Source organism: Salvelinus fontinalis, chromosome 12 (genome assembly GCF_029448725.1).
Source record: "Salvelinus fontinalis isolate EN_2023a chromosome 12, ASM2944872v1, whole genome shotgun sequence".
Classification (NCBI taxonomy): Eukaryota; Metazoa; Chordata; class Actinopteri; order Salmoniformes; family Salmonidae; genus Salvelinus; species Salvelinus fontinalis.
This window is the reverse complement of record NC_074676.1, coordinates 48,271,254-48,297,155: the sequence shown is the minus strand read 5'-3', so window position 1 is coordinate 48,297,155 and position 25,902 is coordinate 48,271,254. Positions and strand designations below refer to the sequence as shown.

The 25,902-nt window shown below is 39.6% G+C and overlaps 1 protein-coding gene across 1 annotated transcript in view; it reads left to right on the top strand.

Moving 5' to 3' along the window:
* Nucleotides 1-25,902, top strand: part of LOC129867528 (microtubule-associated protein 1B-like) — a 54,351-nt gene that overhangs the window by 886 nt on the left and 27,563 nt on the right. The gene's annotated exons all lie outside the window — the stretch shown is intronic.

The following is a 25,902-nucleotide window of genomic DNA, read 5'->3' as shown; positions in this document are numbered from 1 at the left end:
ACAGCCAGTGAAAGTGCAGGGCGCCAAATTCAAACAACAGAAATCTCATAATTAAAATTCCTCAAACATACATGTGTTTTATATCATTTTAAAGGTAATCTTGTTGTTTACTCCTACCAAAGTGTCCGATTTCAAATATGCTTTTCAGCGAAAGCACTACAAACGATTGTTAGGTCACCACCAAACCACAATAAGCACAGGCATTTTTCCAGCGAAATATAGCAGTCACAAAAAGCAGAAATAGAGATAAAATTAATCACTAACCTTTGATTATCTTCATCAGATGACACTCATAGGACTTCATGTTACACAATACATGCATGTTTTGTTTGATAAAGTTCATATACAAAAAATCTGAGTTTATTGGCGCGTTACATTCACTAGTTCCATAACCATCAAGTGATTTTGCATAGCCACATTGTTTCAACAGAAATACTCATAAATGTAGATGATAATACACATGGAATTATAGATATACACATGGAATTATAGATATACCTCTCCTTAATGCAACCGCTGTGTTAGATTTCAGAAGAACTTTACGGAAAAAGCAAATCATGCAATCTGAGACGGCGCTCAGAACAATAGCCAAATTAGCCGCCATGTTGGAGTCAACGAAACCAGAAAATACATGATAAATGTTTCCTTTGAACTTCATCAGAATGCAGTCCTAGGAATCCCAGGTCCACAATAAATGCTTGATTTGTTCGATAATGTCTGTTATTTATGTCCAATTAGCTACTTTGGTTAGCGCGTTTGGTAAACAATTCCAAAGTCACAAAGCGCGTCCACTATAACGTGATGAAATGTCCAAAAGTTCCATAACAGTCAGTAGAAACATGTCAAACGATGTACTGAATCAATCTTAAGAATGTTGTTAACATACATCTTGAATAACGTTCCAACCGGAGAATTAGATTGACTTCAGTTGAGCGATGGAACTGAGCTGCCTATCACGTGAACGCGCATGGTCAGCTCTTGGCAGTGGTGACTAATTCCTGTCTCCTTCGGCCCCCCTTCACATTAGTCATCAGACAAAGTTCTATTGACTGTTGACATCTAGTGGAAGCCGTAGGAAGTGAAAACTCATCAATATCTCACTGTAATTTCAATGAGAGCTTGGTTGAAAATCTGCCACCTCAGAAAAAATCCACAGGAAGTGGAACTTCTCAGGTTTTTGCCTACCATATGAGTTCTGTTATACTCAGACATAATTCAAACAGTTTTAGAAACTTCAGAGTGTTTTCTATCCAATGCTACTAATAATATGCAAATATTTGCAACTATGACTGAGGAGCAGGCCGTTTACTCTGGGCACCTCTGTGCACCTTTCATCCAAGCTACTCAATACTGCCCCTGCAGCCATAAGAAGTTAATGTGCACTGTAACTGTAAAAATAAAATAAACTCAATAATAATGCTTAATTCTATGTCAAAAAGGTATATTTTCCTGCAACTCTAAGCATTCCTCTTGAGCGGTCTGTATCCTTTTGACAGGTGTTGCTTTTTTAAAAACAAACTAAATATGCTTCTCTGTGTGTCTGCTAAAATCTGGGTAAGATATTGAAAGGAATGTGAGCCTTAGGGTGCGTTCTTAAATTGTTTTACTATTAAATTGTTGCCTGCAGCACAGTTAGTCACCAACGCTCCAGATAACGAAACAGCCTAACCTGCTCTGCTCTGCTAGGGTAAGTAAAATGATCAGAGTGAGGTGTTCTCTCATTTGTTTCTGGAAATAGCTAGCAAGCTAGCCAACTTTAGCCATTTAACTTGGTTGCTTGACTGTCGTTGTGAGATTAGAACACTCAGATCAAACCTACTTCTCGGCCAGATCGTCCAGTGTGCGCTCTGAGAGCGTAACACTCTAAATCTACGAAGACAATCCAACAACACTCCGAATTTACGAATGCCCAGAGTGTACTCTGAGCACACAATGGCACTCCAGAGTGAATTTATGAACCCATCCTTATTCGGTATTTTCTTATTATATTATTGCTTGCTTTTCGAAAGTCTACTAACTTTGCCGGAAGGCATGCCAGCTAAGATAGTTAGACAAGCTAGCTACTTTAACTTGATTGATAGCTTGAAATTGCTTCTTGGTAGCTAGGTTGAGGTTGGGAACCTATCTGGGCTAGGTAAAGCCAACTTCATAAAATTGCTAGGTGGCTTGTAGTGTTACAGATATATATCTTTTTAAACGGGACAAATCTGAGGGGGCACTTGCCCCCTATGGGCGTGACACCTCTGTGACCAAGTACATAATCAAATATGATGCCACATAGAACCCTGTTTTCAGCAGACAGAAAATGGAAAGATGAGGGATATGGACGCCAGTAAGGGATAACAACAAAGATTTTGGATCTACAAGTAGATGGTTAGCAGTGGGCCCCTGCATGGTGTGTTAGTGTAAGATCACAAAACAAAATTGACTTAACACCATGGTATAGCTGAATGAATCATATTAACGATATGTAAATATTAGCATACACATCTAGCTAGTTATGCTGAGCTCATCGTCTTGTACAGACTAGCCTTACCAGCCACACTGCAGATCACTCTTTTATCACATGGCAACAAGCCCACCGAAGAGAGGAGGATACAGATGTTGAGCCCTATCTAAGAAGGCTAACAGCTTTTGCCTCAGTTTCTAAGGACATTGCGAAATGGTGTGATGTTTGTTAATTAGACTTAACATATTGAGCAGGGGAAAATACTTTTTAGATTACATTAGTCTAGGTTTTACCATTGCCCAGTGTTTATCTTGCTTGTACGTTGTATCTTCCTCATCCCTATAAGACAACTTGTTTTAGAGAGAGGTTTATCTTGGCTTGCATCCATAAGATGCACTGTGTTTTTAATGACGCCTGTCTGGTTCAAAGATGCCACTGTGCTGGACTTCTGGAGGGTTCTCACTGGGAAGAACTCCACTGTGCACTGACTGCTTCAGGGTCAACACATCATTGTAAAGGTTTTGCTTTTCGAGACCACTCAAGACCTCAGGGTCCTCTGGTCTAACACAAAATCATCAGGGTCATCGTCAGGTGAATGCACCAAGCAGCACAGAAAGGGAGTGCTTTTTTTTCTCGAGCTTCCAAGTGTCTTTTTATTCTCCAAAGGGTGTCTTCTTGCTGTTTGTTTTAGTTTAGTTACGAACATGCAACCCTTACACGGAACCAAAGCCATCGTGCATAAATACATTTTGTACCCCCACACAAAACGCGATCACGGCACGCAGGTTAAAATATCAAAACAAACTCTGAACCAATTATATTAATTTGGGGACAGGTCGAAAAGCATAGCATTTGCTAGCTAATATGTCCTATTTAGCTAGCTTTCTGTTGCTGGCTAATTTGTCCTGGGATATAAACATTGAGTTGTTATTTTACCTGAAATGCACAAGGTCCTCTACTCCGCCAACGGTCAACCGAATCGTTTCTAGTCATCTCTCTTCCTTCCAGGATTTTTCTTCTCTTGACTTTTTATATTGCGATTGGCAACTTTCATAAATTAGGTGCATTACCGTCACTGACCTCGTTTCTTTCATTCACCCACGTGGGTATAACCAATGAGGAGATGGCACGTGGGTACCTGCTTCTATAAACCAATGACATAGGAGAGGCAGGACTTGCAGCGCGATCTGCGTCAGAAATGGAACTGATTTCTATTTTAGCCCTTGGCAACGCAGACGCTCGTTGGTGGTGCGAGCAGTGTGGATGCAATAATTGAAAAACATAGATTTCTGAATTTTATTTTGCAACGCGAGCGGTCAACCTGTTAGCATCTGTCATAGTGTTGCATTATTAGCTCTGACTAGTAGAGACAGTTTGTAGTAAGCTTTAAGCACTCCAATGCTAGCTTGTATCACTAACACAGCTTGTTTGCCTCTTGCTTGTAGTTTAGGATTTTTTCCGCTCATGCTTCAGTGAATAGCAGGAAATTATATTCCCAAATAATGTCAACATCCTGATGTGTGTCACCCCTGTGTAGCGTTAGAGTTAACGGAAGCATATGAGATTTCCATCGCATTGGGCTACTTGGAAAATAAGTAACAAATCAAATGGTGATTTGATTTCCATGCTTTTTGTGTAGGCTTTAAGACTCTGCTGCTACATTTAGCATGTTCTCGTTCTAATAGTTTCCCCATGCTCACCAACATTACTTGATTCCCATCAATTCATGCAAGTTGGTGACTTGTGTACCATTACAGGAATTGACTACAAATGTCAATGAATAGTTTTGTGCTATAATTGTCTTGTCATTCGGTGTGATCGAATGGTGAAGTCTCTCGGACTCCCAGCTTTGGGCTTGTAGAAGCCAGAAGGCCTGAGAGCCCATCCCACACTGCAGAGCATAAATAATGCAGCCCATTTACTTCAGCTTGGATTCACCAGAGTGCCAGTGAGTGGAAGTGTCTTCTTCGGCAGGATGTACATGCTGTTTCCTCCGCCACACCTTTAGTGTTGGGCTATTCAGAGTTACTTATCACTGTCCAGACAGACTCCATCAACCCTACAGTCCAGAGGTGAGAAAGCGCTACCCAGAATACCCTGCATTGCTTGCTAGGAGTGTGTGGTCCTTAAATGCAGGCGTTAGGTAAGTTGGCAGTCACATTCAATGTTGTCAGCCATTTGTGACTAGTTTCAGGAAACTAGGTGTACGTCCCGGGTCACTACTTTACAGGAGAGACACTTATTATATCAAAATGCATTTTTTGGCAGAAATGCCTTCTGGAACATGTGAACTTTAATGTGCCTTAATAACAGACCTGTATGCCATCTACAAATATGAATACAATTGTTAAATTACGAGCCTAGTTGGTTTAGCCACAGAAAAAGACAGCAACCTTCCAGCTAGCCATGATTGGCTGAGAGAATTTTTGGGCTGGACATGCTGAGAGATGAGTTTGGATTGGTCTTCCAAATTGCATGCTTCTGTCTATTTGAGCTGGTCAGTATGTGTAGGTGATCATTTTCATTTCAAGTTAAAGGGTACTGTTAGCTAGCTAGCCAGACAGCTAACGTTACATGTATGATCTTATTATTTGTATCTCGGAGCCATTTGCTTTGCTAGTTATAGCCTAATGTTAGCTAGCTAACGTTAAACCTGGTTGGTTAGCTACCTGCAGATTCATGCAGGGTAGTAACGTTATGAGTTGGGATTATGGTTAATTGTTTAGCTAGCTAGCAACACATCTTCACAAAAGACTCCACTATGCAAGTATCCATTTCAATTGAATGTCACTGCGACAACTGTTGATAGACTTAGCTGGTAAATTCGCTCTGGCTATCTACTCCGATTTCAGACCACTCTCGTCTGTGTGCCAGAGCACAGAATAACTGACGAATTCCCGAAAGCTCAACACCCGTTGAATATGGCCAATGTCTGTCAGTAAACGTTGGCAAAAAAAGCATAAATTGTTTCCAGCAGCACAGTTGCAGTCAGCAACACTCTGGATAACATAACAACAGCTTAACCAGCTCTGCTAGGGTGAGTAAAATGGTCTGAGCTGTTCTCTCATTTGTCTGGAAGTAGTTAGCAAGCTAGCCAACATTCGCATGTTAGCTTGGGTGCTTGACTGTTGTTGTTAGGACAGAACTCTCAGATCAACCCTTAAAGAGATGGGTGGGGCTAAAGCTTAAGAGGATGTGAACAATGCTGAATTGGTGTAGACAAAGAGTTCTCTAGTAGCTACCAAAACATTCAAAGCCATTTTCTCAAAAGTGAGGTTACAAGTTGATCAACTTTCAAAGCAGAATTCTTTCCCATTGTTCTTCAAATGCAGTGTATGATATACAATTTTGTAGCTCTGTGTCTCTGCTTTTATCCAATGTAAAAAAACACAAATTCAAATTTTGCTTCATAAGACCGAATCAAGATGGTCGGTCACATATCTGGTTCAGCTTGGGCTGGCGTAGGGTATTGGGGTCAATGCAGCTGTGTGTGTGATTGTCCAAACGCTAGACTTAGGCTGCGACTTTTTGAGCTTGTACCTCCATAAGGAGACTGGGTGTGTAAAGTTCAGTCCTTTTGAATGTTTGTTCATGGTAACGGCTGAAGTGAGTTTTAGCAGTCGGTCATTTACAGTGCCTTCAGAAAGTATTCACACCCCTTTTTCATATTTTGTTGTTACAGCCTGCATTTATAATGGATTAAAGCACACCAAACGATTATGTTAGGTATGAGCCAAGTCACAGAAAAAGACAGCCATTTTTCCAGCTAAAGAGAGCATTAACAAAAAGCAGAAATAGAGAAAATGAATCACTAACCTTTGATAATCTTCATCAGATGACACTCATAGGACTTCATGTTACACAATACATGTATTTCTTGTTCGGTAAAGTTCATATTTATATCCAAAAATCTGAGTTTAGGCAAGACGCTACTGTATAACTTGGCGAAAATGCAGAGCGCCAAATTAAAATGAATTACTATGAAAATTACTATAAAATCAAACTTTCATTAAATCACACATGAAAGATACCAAATTAAGCTACATTGGTTGTGAATCCAGCCAACATGTCAGAATTCAAATAGGCTTTTCAGCGAAAGTATACGATGCTATTATCTGAGCATAGCACCATAGTAAACAAAAGAGAGAAAACAATTCAACCCTGCAGGCGCGACACAAAACGCAGAAATAAAAATATAATTCATGCTTTTGACGAGCTTCTGTTGTTGGCACTCCAATATGTCCCATAAACATCACAAATGGTCCTTTTGTTCAATTAATTCTGTCGATATACATCCAAAATGTCCATTTATTTGGCGCGTTTGATCCAGAAAAACACTGGTTCCAACTTGCTCAAACGTGAAGACAAAATATCTCAAAGGTTACCTGTAAACTTTGCCAAAAAATGTCAAACTACTTATGTAATACAACTTTAGGTATTTTTTAACGTTAATAATCAATAAAATTGAAGACGAGATGATCTGTGTTCAATACAGGATTTAAAACAATATGTAGCATGCCTTCTGTTTGATTGAAGCGCATGTCCAGGACACCTGGAGTGCCTCGACTTCAAGATGGCCGTATTTCTTCATTACACAAAGGAATAACCTCAACCTATTTCTCACGACTGTTGACATCTAGTGGAAGCCGTAGGAACTGCAAGCAATTCGCTTAGAAATCTGGTTTCCCAATAAACTAATTGAAAAGACAGTGACCCTAAAAGTTTAGTCAGCCACCAATTGTGCAAGTTCTCCCACTTAAAAAGATGAGAGGCCTGTAATTTTCATCGTAGGTACACTTCAACTATGACAGACAAAATGAGGGGAAAAAATCCAGAAAATCACATTGTAGGATTTTTAATTAATTTATTTGCAAATTATGGTGGAAAATAAGTATTTGGTCACCTACAAACAAGCAAGATTTCTGGCTCTCACAGACCTGTAACTTCTTCTTTAAGAGGCTCCTCTGTCCTCCACTCGTTACCTGTATTAATGGCACCTGTTTGAACTTGTTATCAGTATAAAAGACACCTGTCCACAACCTCAAACAGTCACACTCCAAACTCCACTATGGCCAAGACCAAAGAGCTGTCAAAGGACACCAGAAACAAAATTGTAGACCTGCACCAGGCTGGGAAGACTGAATCTGCAATAGGTAAGCAGCTTGGTTTGAAGAAATCAACTGTGGGAGCAATTATTAGGAAATGGAAGACATACAAGACCACTGATAATCTCCCTCGATCTGGGGCTCCACGCCAGATCTCACCCCGTGGGGTCAAAATGATCACAAGAACGGTGAGCAAAAATCCCAGAACCACACGGGGGGACCTAGTGAATGACCTGCAGAGAGCTGGGACCAAAGTAACAAAACCTACCATCAGTAACACACTACGCCACCAGGGACTCAAATCCTGCAGTGCCAGACGTGTCCCCCTGCTTAAGCCAGTACATGTCCAGGCCCATCTGAAGTTTGCTAGAAAGCATTTGGATGATCCAGAAGAAGATTGGGAGAATGTCATATGGTCAGATGAAACAAAATATAACTTTTTGGTTAAAAACTCAACTCATCGTGTTTGGAGGACAAGAATGCTGTGTTGCATCCAAAGAACACCATACCTACTGTGAAGCATAATCATCATGCTTTGGGGCTGCTTTTTCTGCAAAGGGACCAGGACGACTGATCCGTGTAAAGGAAAGAATGAATGGGGCCATGTATCGTGAGATTTTGAGTGAAAACCTCCTTCCATCAGCAAGGGCATTGAAGATGAAACGTGGCTGGGTCTTTCAGCATGACAATGATCCCAAACACACCGCCCGGGCAACGAAGGAGTGGCTTCGTAAGAAGCATTTCAAGGTCCTGGAATTGCCTAGCCAGTCTCCAGATCTCCAGACCCCATAGAAAATCTTTGGAGGGAGTTGAAAGTCCATGTTGCTCAGCAACAGCCCCAAAACATCACTGCTCTAGAGGAGATCTGCATGGAGGAATGGGCCAAAATACCAGCAACAGTGTGTGAAAACCTTGTGAAGACTTACAGAAAACGTTTGACCTCTGTCATTGCCAACAAAGGGTATATAACAAAGTATTTAGATAAACTTTTGTTATTGACCAAATACTTATTTTCCACCATAATTTGCAAATAAATTCATTAAAAATCCTACAATGTAATTTTCTAGATTTTTTTTTCTTCTCATTTTGTCTGTCATAGTTGAAGTGTACCTACGATGAAAATTACAGGCCTCATCTTTTTAAGTGGGAGAACTTGCACAATTGGTGGCTGACTAAATACTTTTCCCCCCCACTGTATATGGGCTTTGTATTCAATGATAGGATTGCCCTTTTCTGCCAAAGGGCAATAATATATTTTGTGCTGCCCAAATCCTTCAGTGTTAGAAAACGTTTATTTTTAGATGGGATGCGTACTGAAACTGTGCTCTCAACTTGGCTAAATCATTGTGGCACTTACAGTATATCCTTGTGCTCTCTGGGGGATTTGAATGAGCATGCCAAATCCTCAATGAAGATAACAGTAGGCTACTGTAGCATTGCATCAGCAATTTTTCAACTGAATTTAACATGAATGACAAATCATATCATCACAATGTCTGTAGTGGCAGTTCAGTCTAGAAACTCAGAATAGAATGGCTGATCGTAATTCCAAACCGTTCAGAATGGAATGCCGACCCTGGAGATCGGAACACAGATGAATTCAGATGTTTATTTTATATCTCAAATATTTCAAATAATAAAAATGTACCTGATAGCTCCATTCTGTATATTGTGCAAATGTTTTAACACTGGTAACACACAGTAGCCTAACTAGAGTGCCACAGAGTATGTTAATTATTTTATAGAAATCATCCCAACTTACTTTAGTAGTTCCAGAATGAGATGAAATGACCCCTTGACAGACAACTTTTTGAAACATAAAACAGGAAGTGAGTAATCCACCATAGCCTATAGGCCTGTGTCACGATCTGACCAATGAATACGATTGCCTGTGACAGGAGATACTCTCTGAAGACTGCTATTTCAGCCTTTTTTTTCTCTTTCTGTTTCTTGGAGAAGTCTCAGTAAAAAAACAACATATGATGATGAGATCAGGGCTACATTTGTCCCAGACAGACAGAAGGGGGGAGGCTGCTGCCTCTTGGTTTGTCAACATCCCACTTGATCTCTCAGGAGCAAAAAGCAGATCTTCATGGGAAGAAAAAAATCTGAAGATTCATCATACAAACAGTATAGGCAGGGGGCGAGGTTTTTGTATTTAGTGTTTTGTGTTCAAATAGACCTACAGTATGTCTTAAGATATTTAGGCTATAAAATTATTAATCTCCATGAATTTGCTCTCCAGGGTAGAGGTCGACCGATTACGATTTATTGGAGGACCAAAAAAAGTCGATACCGATTAATCGGCCAATTTTTAAAAATATTTTTTATTTTTATTATATTATAATGTATTTTTATAATAATAATATTATATAATAAAAATAAAAAATATTTTTAAAAATTGAGAACATATGAAAGCTGGTGGTTCAATATTCCCAGTTAAGTTTTAGGTTGTAGTTATTCTAGGCATTATGATGCTTCGACTATTTCTCTCTATACCATTTGTATTTCATATACCTTTGACTATTGGATGTTCTTATAGGCACTTTGAATTGCCAGCCTAATCTCGGGAGTCAATAGGTTTGAAGCCATAAACAGCGCTGTGCATCAGGCATTGCTAAGAGCTGCTGGCAAATGCAGTAAAGTGCTGTTTGAATGAATGCTTACGAGCCTGCTGCGGCCTACCACCGCTCAGTTAGACTGCTCTATCAAATCATAGACTTAATTATAATATAATAAACACAGAAATACAAGCCTTTGGTCCTTTTAATATGGTAAAATCCGGAAACTCATTTCGAAAACAAAACGTTTATTCTTTCAGTGAAATGCGGAACCGTTCTGTATTTTATCGAACGGGTGGCAACCCTGAGTCTAAATATTGCTGTTACATTGCACAACCTTCAATGTTATGTCGTAATTATGTAAAATTCTGGCAAATTAATTACAATCTTTGTTAGGAAGAAATGGTCTTCACACAGTTCGCAACGAGCCAGGCGGCCCAAACTGCTGCATATACCCTGACTCTGCTTGCACAGAACGTAAGAGAAGTTAATATTGCTTGCTAACATGCATTTCTTTTAACTAAATATGCAGGTTTAAAAATATATATACTTCTTGATGTTTAAACTTGATGTTTATGGTTAGGTACATTTGTGCAACGATTGTGCTTTTTTTGCGAATGCGCTTTTGTTAAATCATCACCCGTTTGGCAAAATTGAAGTAGGCTGTGATTTGATGATAAATTAACAGGCACCGCATTGATTATATGCAACAAAGGACAAGCTAGTTAACCTAGTAATATCACCAACCATGTGTAGTTAACCTCTCTGGTACAAGTGGGACACCTAACCAACAGCCAGTGAAATTGCAGGGCGCCAAATTCAAAACAACAGAAATCTCATAATTAAAATTCCTCAAACATACAAGTATTTTACAGCATTTTAAGGATAAACTTGTTGTTAATCCCACCACAGTGTCCAATTTCAAAAAGGCTTTACGACGAAAGCACACCATCTGATTATGTTAGGTCAGTACCTAGTCACAGAAAAACACAGCCATTTTTCCAGCCAAAGAGAGGAGTCACAAAAAGCAGAAATAGAGAGAAAATTAATCACTAACCTTTGACCTTCATCAGATGACACTCATAGGACTTCATGTTACACAATACATGTATGTTTTGTTTCGATAAAGTTAATATTTATATCCAAAAATCTTAGTTTGCATTGGCGCGTTATGTTCAGTAATGTTTTGCCTCCAAAACATCCGGTGATTTTGCAGAGAGCCACATCAATTTACAGATATATTCATAATAAACATTGATAAAAGATACAAGTGTTATACATTGAACTTTAGATAAACTTCTCCTTAATGCAACCGCTGTTACAGATTTCAAAAAAACTTTACGGAAAAAGCACACCATGCAATAATCTGAGTACGGCGCTCAGACACAACAAGCCTTACAGGTACCCGCCATGTTGTGGAGTCAACAGTAGTAAGAAATAGCATTATAAATATTCACTTACCTTTGATGATCTTCATCAGAATGCACTCCCAGGAATCCCAGTTCCACAAATGTTTGTTTTGTTCGATAAAATCCATAATTTATGTCCAAATAGCTCCTTTTTGTTCGCACGTTTAGTACACAAATCCAAACTCAGGAGGCGCAGGTAAGTCCAGGTGAAAGTTCAGACGAAAAGTCATATTACAGTTCGTAGAAACATGTCAAAAGAAGTATAGAATCAATCTTTAGGATGTTTTTATCATAAATCTTCAATAATGTTTCAACCGGAGAATTGCTTTGCCTGTAGAAACGGAACGCAGCTAACTCTCACGGGAGCGTGCGAGACTGAGCTCGTGGCACTCTGCCAGACCCCTGACTCAAACAGCTTTCATTCCCCCCCTCCTTCACAGTAGAAGCATCAAACAAGGTTCTAAAGACTGTTGACATCTAGTGGAAGCCTTAGGAAGTGCAATATGACCCCATCGACACTGTATATTTGATAGGCAATGACTTGAAAAACTACAAACCTCAGATTTCACACTTGGTACTCAGGTTTTTGCCTGCCATATGAGTTATGTTATACTCACAGACATCTTTCAAACAGTTTTAGAAACTTCAGTGTTTTCTATCCAAATCTACTAATTATATGCATATCTTAGCTTCTGGGCCTGAGTAGCAGGCAGTTTACTCTGGGCACCTTATTCATCCAAGCTACTCAATACTGCCCCCAGCCATAAGAAGTTAACCTGTTGATGATTGGGGGCGCTATTTACACTTTGGGGGAAAATCGTTCACAATTTAAACGGCCTCATACTCAATTCTTGCTCGTACAATATGAATATTATTATTACTATTGGATAGAAAACACTCTCTAGTTTCTAAAACCGTTTTAATTATTTCTCTGAGTGAAACAGAACTCCTTCTGCAGCACTTTTCCTGTCAGGGAGTGAGATTTCATAAATCCAAGTCCCTCTTCTGAGATCAGTTTATAAGTCCCCATGCAAGCTATGAGGGTACATGCACTGCATACGTCTTCCTCTAGATGTCAGTAAGCGGTGAGACTTTGAATGGAGTCGATTGCGCAATCTGGGAACTTATATTAGACGTGGAACCGGAAGTACCGTTCTTTTCAGCAGTGCGCTTTGCGCATGAAGACATCAGAATGGCGTCCTGCAAACGCTTTCGTTACAGTATTTCTATATCTCCGGTCATGTTTCTATTCGTTATAGGTGTTAAAGACATCATAAGGTAGTTAATTTAAACCTTATAGCAGTTTATAGCAGTTTATTGCAATTTTCTGGGATTTCTTTGCCATGCGCTTCACGAGTTGGACACCACTCCAGTTGGCGGCTAATGTTTAGCGGCTAATTCGACCGGACAAGAGGACATCTTTCAACCCAAAGACGATTGTTTTGAAGAAATGACACCTTGCCCAAGATTCTGATGGAAGGTCAGCTAATAGTAAGCAGTCTTTATGCTGATAATTCATTGTTCTGTTGAAAAATGTCAAATGCATGAAACGCCATTTCCTGCAGGGTAGCCTAGCGTTATCGCAGCCTGTATTGCGCAGTAAGGTTAATTTAAAAAATGTAATTCGGCGAGTGCATTAACTAATTTGTCTTTCAATTGCTGTCCAACCTTTATTTTTTAGTCAAATTTTGGAATAGTTTTCGATAAGAATAGGTGTCTTTCCAAGATGGCGCCGGACATATTGCTTGACATTATGGACACTGTTTTCATTGTCTAAGTACGATTTGTGCCGCTAAATATGCACATTTTCGAACAAACTATATGCGTTGTGTAATATGATGTTATTGGACTGTCATCTGAAGAATTCTGAGAAGGTTAGTGAAAAAATTATTATCTTTTGGTGGTTTATACGTAATGGCTGTTTTTGGCTTGAATCAATGCATTGTGATGTTTGCTATTGTGCTAAGCTAATATAACGTTATATTGTGTTTTAGCTGTAAAACACTTAGAACATCTGAAATATTGTCTGGATTCACAAGATCTGTGTCTTTCAATAGCTGTACGCTGTGTATTTTTAAGAAATGTTTTATGATGAGTAATTAGGTAATACACGTTGGTCTCTATAATTGCTCTGGCTGCTTCGGTGCTATTTTTGACGTTAGCTCTGATGGTAGCTGCAATGTAAAACTGATTTATACCTCAAATATGCAAATTTTTCTAACAAAACATAGATTTATTGTGTAACATGTTATAAGACTGTCATCTGATCAAGTTGTTTCTTGGTTAGTTTGGTTGGTTCTTGGTTAGGTAGGTTGGCTTTGTGCATGCTACCTGTGCTGTGAAAAATGTCTGTCCTTCTTTGTATTTGGTGGTGAGCTAACATAAATATACGTGCTGTTTTCGCTGTAAAACATTTAAAAAATCGGACATGTTGGCTGGATTCACACGATGTGTATCTTTCATTAGCTGTATTGGACTTGTTAATGTGTGAAAGTTAAATATTTCTAAAAAATATTTTTTGAATTTCGCGCTCTGCCTTTTCAGTGGAATGTGGGAGGAGTTCCGCTAGCGGAACCCTGGGGCTAGACCGGTTAAAGATAAACTTCTCGTTAATCCAGCCACAGTTTCTGATTTCAAAAAGGCTTTACGGCGAAAGCACACCTTGCGATTATGTTAGGTCAGCGCCTAGTCACAGAAAACCATACCACTATTTTCCAGCCAAGGAGAGGGCTCACAAAAGTCAGAAATAGCGATTTAATTCATCACTAACCTTTGATCTTCTTCAGATGGCACTCATAGGACTTCATGTTACACAATACATGTATGTTTTTGTTCGATAAAGTTCATATTTATATAAAAAAATCTCAGTTTACATTGGCGCGTTATGTTCAGAAATGCATTGTCTCAAACAGACATCCGGTGAAAGTGCAGAGAGCCACATCAAATAACAGAAATACTCAACATAAACATTGATAAAAGATACAAGTGTTAAACATACGAATAAAGAGAAACGTCTCCTTAATGCAACCGCTGTGTCACATTTCAAAAAGGCTTTACGGCATAAGCACACTTTGCGATTAAGTTAGGTCAACGCCTAGCTACAGAAACCCATACAGCCATTTTCCTGCCAAGAAGAGGGCTCACAAATGTCAAAAATAGCATTAAAATGAATCACTAACCTTTGATCTTCATCTGGTGGCACTCCCAGGTCTCCATGTTAGACAAATATTTGTTTTGTTCGATTAATGTCCCTCTTTATGACCAAAAATCTCCTTTTTGTTTGCGTGTTTTGTCCAGTAATACTAATATACAAGTCCAGACAAAGTCAAAAAATAGTACAATAAAAGTTAGTAGAACATGCCAAACAATGTTTAAAATCAATCCTCCGGTAGTTTTTGTCATAAATAATCAATATTTCAACCGGACAAAAGCTTTGTCAATAGGAAAGGAGAAACAAGAAAGGCGCGTTCCCGATCAGGCGCATGGCTGATGAATGGAAATTTCCACTGGCCACTGATTGAAAGTGCTGTATCTCCCTCATTTTTCAGAGTAAAAGCCTGAAACAATGCCAAAAGACTGGCCGCATGTAGAGGAAGCCACAAAATAATAGTACTTCCTGGTTGGATTTTCCTCAGGTTTTCGCCTGCCATATGAGTTCTGTTATACTCACAGACATTATTTTAACAGTTTCGGAAACTTTGGAGTGTTTTCTATCCAAATCTACTAATAATATGCATACCTTATCTCCTGTGGATGAGTAACTGGCAGTTGAATTTTGGTATGCTTTTCATCCAAATGTGAAAATGCTGCCCCCTACCCTAGAGAAGTTAACTAGTGATTATGTAAAGTTAGATTTTTTAAAAATAAGTTTAATGCTAGTTAGCAACTTACCTTGGCTCCTTGCAGCCACAGGTCCTTTTGATGCTGCACTCACGTAACAGGTGGTCAGCCTACCACGCAGTCTCCTCGTGGATTGCAATGTAATCGGTGTCCAAAAATGCCGATTACCAATTGTTCTGAAAACTTGAAATCGTTCCTAATTCATCGGCCATGCCGATTAATCGGTCAACCTCTATTCCAGGGTCTACTTTGCGGTTTAGCATTCATGACTCTTTCTACGACAGTTGAATCTGATACCGCCCTCCCACTGTCAAAGTTAATTATATCGTTAACATATGTAATGCTTAAGCCCTCAAAAGGCCAATCCCTTTACTGCAGTGCCCTTTCTTGGCAGTAGCCCTCTTGTCATGTAGGGGCTCGTCATATGGATTGTATGAATGCTATGCCCTCACATTTTAGTTTTACGCTACACTAGTGTACCACATTTACCATGATGACAGTCACGCTTACATTTGTCAAGCTGTAGAGGTCCACATTTACACTAACCTACAGTTGAAGTCTGAAGTTTACATACACCTTAGCCAAATACATTTAAACAGTTTTTCACAATTCCTGACATTTAATCCTAGTAAAAATACCCTGTCTTAGGTCAGTTAGGATCACAGCTTTATTTTAAGAATGTGAAATGTCAGAATATTAGTAGAGGAGATTTATTTCAGGTTTTATTTCTTTCATCACATTCCCAGTGGGTCAGAAGTTTACATACACTCAATTAGTATTTGGTAGCATTGCCTTTAAATTGTTTTACTTGGGTCAAACATTTCGGGTAGCCCTTCCACAAGCTTCCCACAATAAGTTGGGTGAATTTTGGCCCATTCCTCCTGACAGAGCTGGTGTAACGGAGTCAGGTTTGTAGGCCTCCTTGCTCGCACACCCTTTTTCTGTTCTGTCCACAAATGTTCTATGGGATTGAGGTCAGGGCTTTGTGATGGCCACTCCAATACCTTGACTTTGTTGTCCTTAAGCCATTTTTCCACAACTTTGGAAGTATGCTTGGGGTCATTGTCCATTTGGAAGACCCATTTGCGACCAAGCTTTAACTTCCTGACTGATGTTGCTTCAATATATCCACATCATTTTCCATTCTCATGATGCCATCTATTTTGTGAAGCGCACCAGTTCCTCCTGCAGCAAAACACCCCCACAACATGATGCTGCCACCCCTGTGCTTCACGGTTGGGATGGTGTTCTTCGGCTTGCAAGCCTCCCCCTTTTTCCGCCAAACATAAATGGTCATTATGGCCAACAGTTCTATTTTTGATTCATCAGACCAGAGGACATTTCTCCAAAAGTACGAAAAAGTGTCCCCATGTGCAGTTGCAAACCGTAGTCGGGCTTTTTTATGGCGGTTTTGGAGCAGTGGCTTCTTCCTTGCTGAGTGGCCTTTCAGGTTATGTCGATATAGGACTCGTTTTACTTTGGATATAGATACCTTTGTACCTATTTCCTCCAGCATCTTCACAAGGTCCTTTGCTGCTCTTCTGGGATTGATTTGCACTTTTCGCACCAAAGTACGTTCATCTCTAGGAGACAGAACTCGTCTCCTTCCTGAGCGATATGAAGGCAGCGTGGTCCCATGGTGTTTATACCTGCGTACTATTGTTTGTAAAGATGAATGTGGCACCTTCAGGCGTTTGGAAATTGCTCCCAAGGATGAACCAGACTTGTGGAGGTGTACAATTTTGTTTCTGACGTCTTGGCTGATTTCCCCATGATGTCAAGCAAAGAGGCACTGAGTTTGAAGGTAGGCCTTGAAATACATCCATAGGTACACCTCAAATTGACTCAAATTATGTCAATTAGCCTATCAGAAGCTTCTAAAGCCATTACATCATTTTCAGGAATTTTCCAAGCTGTTTAAAGGCAGAGTCAACTTAGTGTATGTAAACTTCTGACCGACGGGAATTGTGATACTGTGAAATAATCTGTCTGTAAACAATTGTTGGATAAATTCATGCATGTCATGCACAAAGTAGATGTCCTAACCGACTTACCAAAACAATAGTTTGTTATCAAGAAATTTGTGGAGTGGTTGAAAAACGAGTTTTAAAGACTCCAACCTAAATGTATGTAAACTTCCGATTTCAACTCTATATAGCCTGTAGGTTATTGGAGATTAATTAATTGGAGATTAAACATATCAATTCTATTTGATCAAATTGTCATACTCTTAGTTCACTGATATTTTTTGTATTGTTTCTTTTTGTACATTATGGCATTTTATTGTAACTATTGTTTGTCACTGATGCTAGTGAGGCTTCTGTTCACATATCAGCTGCATAGCATGTTGACATTACAGAAAGTACCTCCAACAGTGACAGATCCATAATGGAACCTGTAATTATTTACTGTGAGTTACTTATTAACTGAAAATTGATTTATTTCATTATCAGTACACAAGTAGCATTGTCTAGTTGTGGGAGTGAGTTTTTTTCCAGCCCATCCCTTAAGTTATATAGCCAGCAGCATACCACCCTGCATACCACTACTGGCTTGCCTCTGAAGCTAAGCAGGGTTGGTCCTGGTCAGTCCCTGGATGGGAGACCAGATGCTGCTGGAAGTGGTGTTGGGGGGCCAGTAGGAGGCACTCTTTCCCCTGGTCTAAAAAATATCCCAATGCCCCAGGGCAGTGATTGGGGACACTGCCCTGTGTAGGGTGCCGTCTTTCGGATGGGACGTTAAACGGGTGTCCTGACTCTCTGAGGTCATTAAAGATCCCATGGCACTTATCGTAAGAGTAGGGGTGTTAACCCCGGTGTCCTGGCTAAATTCCCAATCTGGCCCTCAAACCATCATGGTCACCTAATAATCCCCAGTTCACAATTGGCTCATTCATCCCCTTCCTCTCCCCTGTAACTATTCCCCAGGTCGTTGCTGCAAATGAGAACGTGTTCTCAGTCAACTTACCTGGTAAAATAACGGTAAAATAAATAAATAAAAAAAGTCTATGCTTTCCAGTTAGTTTCACTTTGAATCCTTCTCTTAAAACAACCTCTTAGCCTGACCAGCATTAACACAGCTATAACCATGTAATTAAAATAGTCTTAGTCGCCCGATACTCGGGTTGTAGAATGGCAGGGAGTGTCTGTATATGTTATTATGGAATCACTGAGGCCAGCCTGGTCTCATAAACTATACGTAACATAGTAAAGTTAAATCCGGGACACTAAAATGAGTATGATACTGTATGTTACGTTTGGTATGGTTACTTAACGGAAAGGAGAGGTGGATGTGTTGGGCGTATAATGCAAACGTCAAGCGGCACAAAGGTTGCGTGTTCGAATCTGATCACGGACAACTTTAACATTTACACTAATTAGCACTTAGCTCCTACTTTTTAGCTACTTTGCAACTATGCAGCATGTTAGCTAACACTTCTCCTAACCCAATGGTCACCAACCGGTTGTTCGACTTGTCGATCTCCAAGGCATTTCTATTTGAATGCCAAACATTTCTGTAAAAAACCTAACGATAAAGCCTTGTGTTCCTATTTTGTTTTGTTATTCTCGGGCTGTTGGTGGTAGGTGCAGCCAATTCCACTGCCCTGCGTGCCAGGTAGGCAAACTGTTGCCATTTCATGTGTCTGAAGGTACCAACTCTGCGTTCCCGGTGGGCCTGGTGAGGAAATCAAGTGCACTATGCTACCGCTGGTCAATCAGATTGCTCAGATGACCGAGTCGGCAGTTTATTTATTATTTATTTTTATTTCACCTTTATTTAACCAGTTAAGCTAGTTGAGAACAAGTTCTCATTTACAACTGCGACATGGCCAAGATAAAGCATATCAGTGTGAACAGACAACTACACAGAGTTACACATTGAGTAAACAAGTCAATAACACAGTAGGGGGGGAACATTTGTCTATATACATTGTGTGCAAAAGCCATGAGGAAATGAGCAATAAATAGGCCATAGGAGCGAATAATTACAATTTAGTAGATTAACACTGGAGTGATAAATCATCAGATGATCATGTGCAAATAGAGATACTGGTGTGCAAAAGAGCAGAAAAGTAAATAAATAAAAACAGTAAGGGGATGAGGTAGGTAAATTGAGTTGGCTGTTTACAGATGGACTATGTACAGCTGCAGCGATCGGTTAGCTGCTCAGATAGCAGATGTTTAAAGTTGGTGAGGGAAATAAAAGTCTCCAACTTCAGCGATTTTTGCAATTCGTTCCAGTCACAGGCAGCAGTAACGTAGCAGGCAATAAAAAAGCAATGGCAAAATTAATACTGAAATTTAGAATCGTTTAAAACCATGACTAGAGAGAGAATGTCAATGAATACAGCAAAGAGCTGCTGTTTTATGAGTGAGTTCATGTTTAATTTCTTACTCAGCACTGTCAACACTTTGTATTCAACACTTTTATAAGCCATACAATGTGTGTTCTTCCTCCTCTCAGGGCTGCAACAAGCAGTGCAGCAGTAATGAATGAGTAGGAAAGTGTATCTAGGCTTGCGTTGTTATTATTAGCCTAGCTAACATTAGCGGCAACAAGTTGGAATTTGTAACATTTTATACGTATTGCAAATTCACAACACATTGTACATATTGCTCTTTGTAACATATCATACGAAATGGATGATGGACATACATTATGAAACGTAATATATGTATTCATTTGTGTATCATACTAAATGGAGAGGGACAGATTTACTATGTTACATCTACACAAGGTAGTCAAGGTTGCTGAGCCTGGGTAGGTTCCACTTTCAGCACGGACTAATTGCATATAAGCCTAAATCTTCCTGGCTTCTGTCAGGCTAGGTTGCACATTTTGGGGAATATTCAGAGGTGGAAACTTTAAGTGGGAATATATGTGAATATATGCAAATTATTATTACTATTAATACCATTTAAATATAGCTTATTTTGCATTGGATATATTTACCATATCATATGGAGACAGAAACATAAACCTTATCATAAGTGGACTTAATTGCAAATGATTAAATCCTTCCAAAATAAATTTTAAAAAGTATTTAGTTATGAATTGAACTTTAATTAAATGAGTTGACTCTTCACATGGGATGATTTCACTGAACAACAAAAGAAAGGGAATATTGAATGATCCCCGAAGATCAAATCGTATCTCCCAAAAACATTTTTAACAAACATCTGTAAATTAATTGTCTACAAACTAAAGCTTTGGTTGTCTTCCTCTCAGGCTTCCATGTCTTCTCCCTGGACCTCAATGTCCACCTCTTGAACATCAGACTCTGAGGTCTCATCTTCACGGTCACTTTCCAACCTTGTTGACAATGGCTCGTTGTCAGGCTCAAAAAGCCTCCAATTTGCACGGATGGCCACCAATTTTTCAACCCTTGTATTGGTCAGCCTGTTGCGTGCTTTGGTGTGTTCCCAACAAGGACCAGTTGCGCTCTGAGGAGGCTGATGAATGTAGAGGATGATGGCGGCAACAGGGGGAAAGAGCCTCAGGTCCACAAAGTCCCTTCAATCAGGTGGCTGATGCAATATGGCAGTCATGCCAACATATCTCATCTCCATCCCAAAGCCCTTGCTTGGAAGTGTACTTCGCATGACTGCCAAGAACCTTACCCTCACCCAGGCCAAGGTGGCAAGACACAGTAGTGATGACACCATAGGGTTGATCTCTGCACCAGACAGGATTGCTCTTACCAGCGTACTTGGGGTCCAACATGTGCGCTGCGGCGTAAAATGGGCTTCGGGCAGAAGTCTTCACACTTTTTGATGTATTTCAGAAATGCAGTTTCCTCTGCTTGGAGCAACAGTGAAGTGGGTAGGGCAGTACGGATTTCTTCTCTTACATCTGCAAGCAGAGTCTGAACATCAGACAGGATGGCATTGTCTCCCTCAAGCAGTGCAATGGCTACTGCTATAGGTTTCAGGATTTTCCGGCTGCTTACCGCTCTCTCCCAAAATATATCATCCAGGAGGATCCTCTTGATGGTCCTGTCCATATCGCCAGACTGTGATATGGCCATTTCTTGGAGAGACTCCTTCCCCTCCAGGAGACTGTCAAACATGACACCACATGTGTTGCTGGGCAGCTTCAATGTGGTGCTCTTATTCTTCTCACTTTGCTTGGTGAGGTAGATTGATGCTATAACTTGATAACCCTTCACATACTTAACCATTTCCTTGGCTCTCTTGTAGAGTGTATCCATTGTTTTCAGTGCCATGATGTCCTTGAGGAGCAGATTCAATGCATGATTAGCATAGCCAATGTGTGTGATGTGAGGGTAGGACTCCTCTACTTTACACCAAGCAGCCTTCATGTTCACAGCATTGTCTGTCACCAGTGCAAATACCTTCTGTGGTCCAAGGTCATTGATGACTGCCTTCAGCTCATCTCCAATGTGCTCTTGTAGAATACTGGTTGAGGGGTGGAGATGATGTAGTTAATTATTCCTTTCCCACTAGCATTTGATCACCCATCAGAGATGATTGCAGATGTCTGCTTTCTCTATGATTTGCTTGATCTTCACCTGAACTCTGTTGAACTCTGCATCCAGCAAATGATAGATAAAGCATGTCTGGTTGGAGGGGTGTATGCTGGGCAAAGAACATTCAGAAATCTCTTCAAATACACATTGCCTGTGAGCATCAGAGGTGAACCAGTTGCATATACAGCTCGAGCAAGACATTCATCAGCATTTCTCTGACTGCGTTCCTCCATTGAGTCAAAAAAACTTCTGATTCCAGGAGGACCATGAGCTGTTGCTATCGATAAGGTGTCTGATTCATAATTTTCACCTCGAATAGAAGTAGAGGGACTTTTGTCAGAAGTTGGTTGTTGTGAGCGCTGAGGGAACTTTATGCACTTGGACAGATGATTCTGCATCTTTGTTGCATTCTTCACATATGATTTGGCACAGTATTTGCAAATGTACACAGCTTTTCCTTCTACGTTAGCTGCAGTGAAATGTCTCCACACATCAGTGTCCGTAGCATTTTCCTGTAAACGTTAGGAAAGAATGAGTGAGGGGGGGGGGAATAGCATGAATACAATTCCATGTACAGATAAATAGTTAAGCAGTTAGATTAAACAACTCCTTTTGTAAGAAATGTTTTAAAATGAAACATGTATGGAAACAGGTGAGTTAACACTGTTAGCAGGTTCAAGCAAGCTAAAACCCACATGGTAGCAAAAACTAACTAGCTGAAATTAGACATGATTTAAACACACTTTGCTGTAGGCTACTATTTACTAGTTAACAAAAATCATGTATGTCATATAAAATATTTAAACTCCACCCAGTATTGTAATCAAAATTTACCAGAAAACATGTAGTCCTTGGCTCAGACAGTGTAGTAGTGTGGGCTCAATAGCATCTCATTAGTGTGCAAGATCTTGAGAATCAGCTGTACCATGTGATGGAAGAATGCACTGTGCATGCAGAGGGTTGCAATTCCATTGAATTGGGGATAGTTTAACCAAAATATGCCTTGTGTATCCCACAAAAAAGGTGCACTGTTATAAGCTAACATTTTGGAGAATTTCAGCAAAATTCCCCAAATTGCAGGGCTTAACTTCCCATGGAAAAATTCAGGAAGTTTACCGGTAAGTTTCTTACCCTTTGCAACCCTAGTCAGGGTGCAGCTAAGCTCCTCCTGTTGCATCCATTGTTTTCATTGCTTTGTTATAATGTAGCTAGCATTGTCTTTCATTATGAGGATGGGATATTATATTTATATGGTAAATTCATACTTGACATTCCTCATAAGTCCTTTGGGATCTCACTTTGTGGCCTTGCTTAGGCACTTTGACTATCTCGTGAACCTCTTAAGGATCAGCCCCTCTTTTTTTAATTTTCGCCTAAATTGACATACCCAAATTTAACTGCCAATAGCTCAGGCAATTTTATTTTTTTTATTTTTTATTTTACCGTTATTTTACCAGGTAAGTTGACTGAGAACACGTTCTCATTTGCAGCAACGACCTGGGGAATAGTTACAGGGGAGAGGGGGATGAATGAGCCAATTGTAAACTAAAATGATTCAAGGATATGCATATTCTTGATACCATTTGAAAGGAAACACTTTGAATTTTGTGGAAATGTGAAATGAATGTAGGAGAATATAACACAGTAGACCTGGTTAAAGAAAGAAGTTTTTTTTTTTGGTACCATCTTTGAAATGCAAGAGACAAGTCACACATTCAGCTAGGAAGCTGTAATTTAGATGGTGTCCACAATAAGGCAACAGTGTGTGCAAAGTTTCAGACTTGTAGCTTGCTCATTCTTGAAGTTATATGACATTTAGTGTGTAGTCACCCAGGTGTCCTTCACGATTTTCCCAAATGTACCCAAGTGGCCGAATTGGTAAATTTTCTAGAACCAAACTACAGAAAACATAGAAAAATGCTATGCTAATAAAAAATACATAGTACACACTATTATATAGTACACACTATTTACAATTACAGTATTTAGAACACCCTCTACACAAGATTGTGCTGTTGGTCCCAAGTCTTTTTGCTGTAAAGCACATGGCATCCTCTACTTACCTCTAGATGGCTGGGAGGGGGTTTGTTGTGGAGCCAGAGAGCAGCAGTCAGACTAAGTTGGGGATGGAGGACTTGAATATGGTCTCTCTGAAGTCAGTCTACCACTATTGAAGATTAAAACATTTTTAAAAATCAGTAAAAAACTCAAGTAATTTTTTATTTAACCTTTATTTAACCTGTCTAGGATCAGCGTGGCGCTAGCGGCACCCCCCCCCCCCCCCACTGAAAAACCAGTGCCGCGAAATTCAAAAAAAATATATTTTTAAAATATTTAACTTTCACACATTAAAGTCCAATACAGCTAATGAAAGACACAGATCTTGTGAATCCAGTCAACATTTCCGATTTTTAAAATGTTTTACAGGGAAGACACAATATGTAAAGATGTACATCTATTACCTAAAAACACATTAGCATATTCCACCATCTTTTATTTGTCCACCAACACCAGTAGCCATCACCAATTCGGCTAAACTAAAATATTTATAGCCCCTAACCAACAAAAAAACTCATTAGATGACAGTCTGATAACATATTTATGGTATGGGATAGGTTTTGTTAGAAAAAAGTGCATATTTCAGGTAGATGGCATAGTTTACAATTGCACCCACCATCACAAATGGACTAGAATAATTACAATGAGCAACGTGTTTACCTAACTACTAATCATCAAACATTTCGTAAAAATACACAGCATACACGAATCGAAAGACACAGATCCTGTGAATACAGACAATATTTCAGATTTTCTAAGTGTCTTACAGCGAAAACACAATAAATCGTTATATTAGCTTAGCACATAGCAATTAGCAGCCCAGCATTGATTCTAGCCAAAGTGAGCGATAAAAGTCAACATCGCCAAAAGATATTAATTTTTTCACTAACCTTCTCAGAATTCTTCCGATGACACTCCTGTAACATCATATTACACATTCCATATAGAGTTTGATCGCAAATGTTTATATTTAGCCACCAAAATCATGGTTAGACAATGTGAAATGTAGACAAGCTGGTAAAGAAAATGTCCTTGCGCCACTTAGACAGTGATCTACTCTTATACATAAATACTCATAAACGTGACTAAAAAATATAGGGTGGACAGGGATTGATAGACAATTTAATTCTTAATACAATTGCGTTATTACATTTTTTAATTTATCCTTACTTTTCAATACAGTTTGCGCCTAGCGAAGCTACGTCATAAAACATGGCGTTCTAAGCCACTAAAATGTTTCGACAGAAACACGATTTATCATAATAAAAATGTCCTACCTTGAGCTGTTCTTCCATCAGTATCTTGGGCAAAGGATCCTTTCTTGGGAGAAATCGTCTTTTGGTGGAAAGCTGTCCTCTTGCCATGTGGAAATGTCAACTGCGTTCGGGATGAACTGAAAAGCGTGCCCAACTTTTCACATCGTTGCAAAAATAAATGTCCCAAAATCGCACTAAACGGATATAAATTGCTATAAAACGCTTTAAATTAACTACCTTATGATGTTTTTAACTCCTATAACGAGTGAAAAGATGACCGGAGAAATATAACAGGCTAAACTAACGCTTGGAACAGGTGCGCGCCGGGGTCCTCTAGGCTCATGACGCAGCTCCCAAAGAATGACTAGCTTCAGGGTTTTTTGATTTGTAGGGCCTGTGAACGCGCAATCGACACCGTTGGAATCGTCATCACGTAAAGGCATCCAGGGGAAGACGTAAGAAGTGTCCGTATAGTCATAGCAACGACAGTGCCCTTTTAAATGACTTCAGAAGAGTGGCCAACATTTCTCAAATCTGACTCCATGTCAGGGAAATTGCTGTAGAATGGGCTCTGTTCCACTTAGAGACAAAATTTCAACTCCTATAGAAACTATAGACTGTTTTCTATCCAATAATAATAATAATATGCATATTGTACGATCAAGGATTTTGTGGGAAGCCGTTTAAAAAATTAGCCACATTAGCATAAATAGTCTAAACAGCGCCCCCATCCC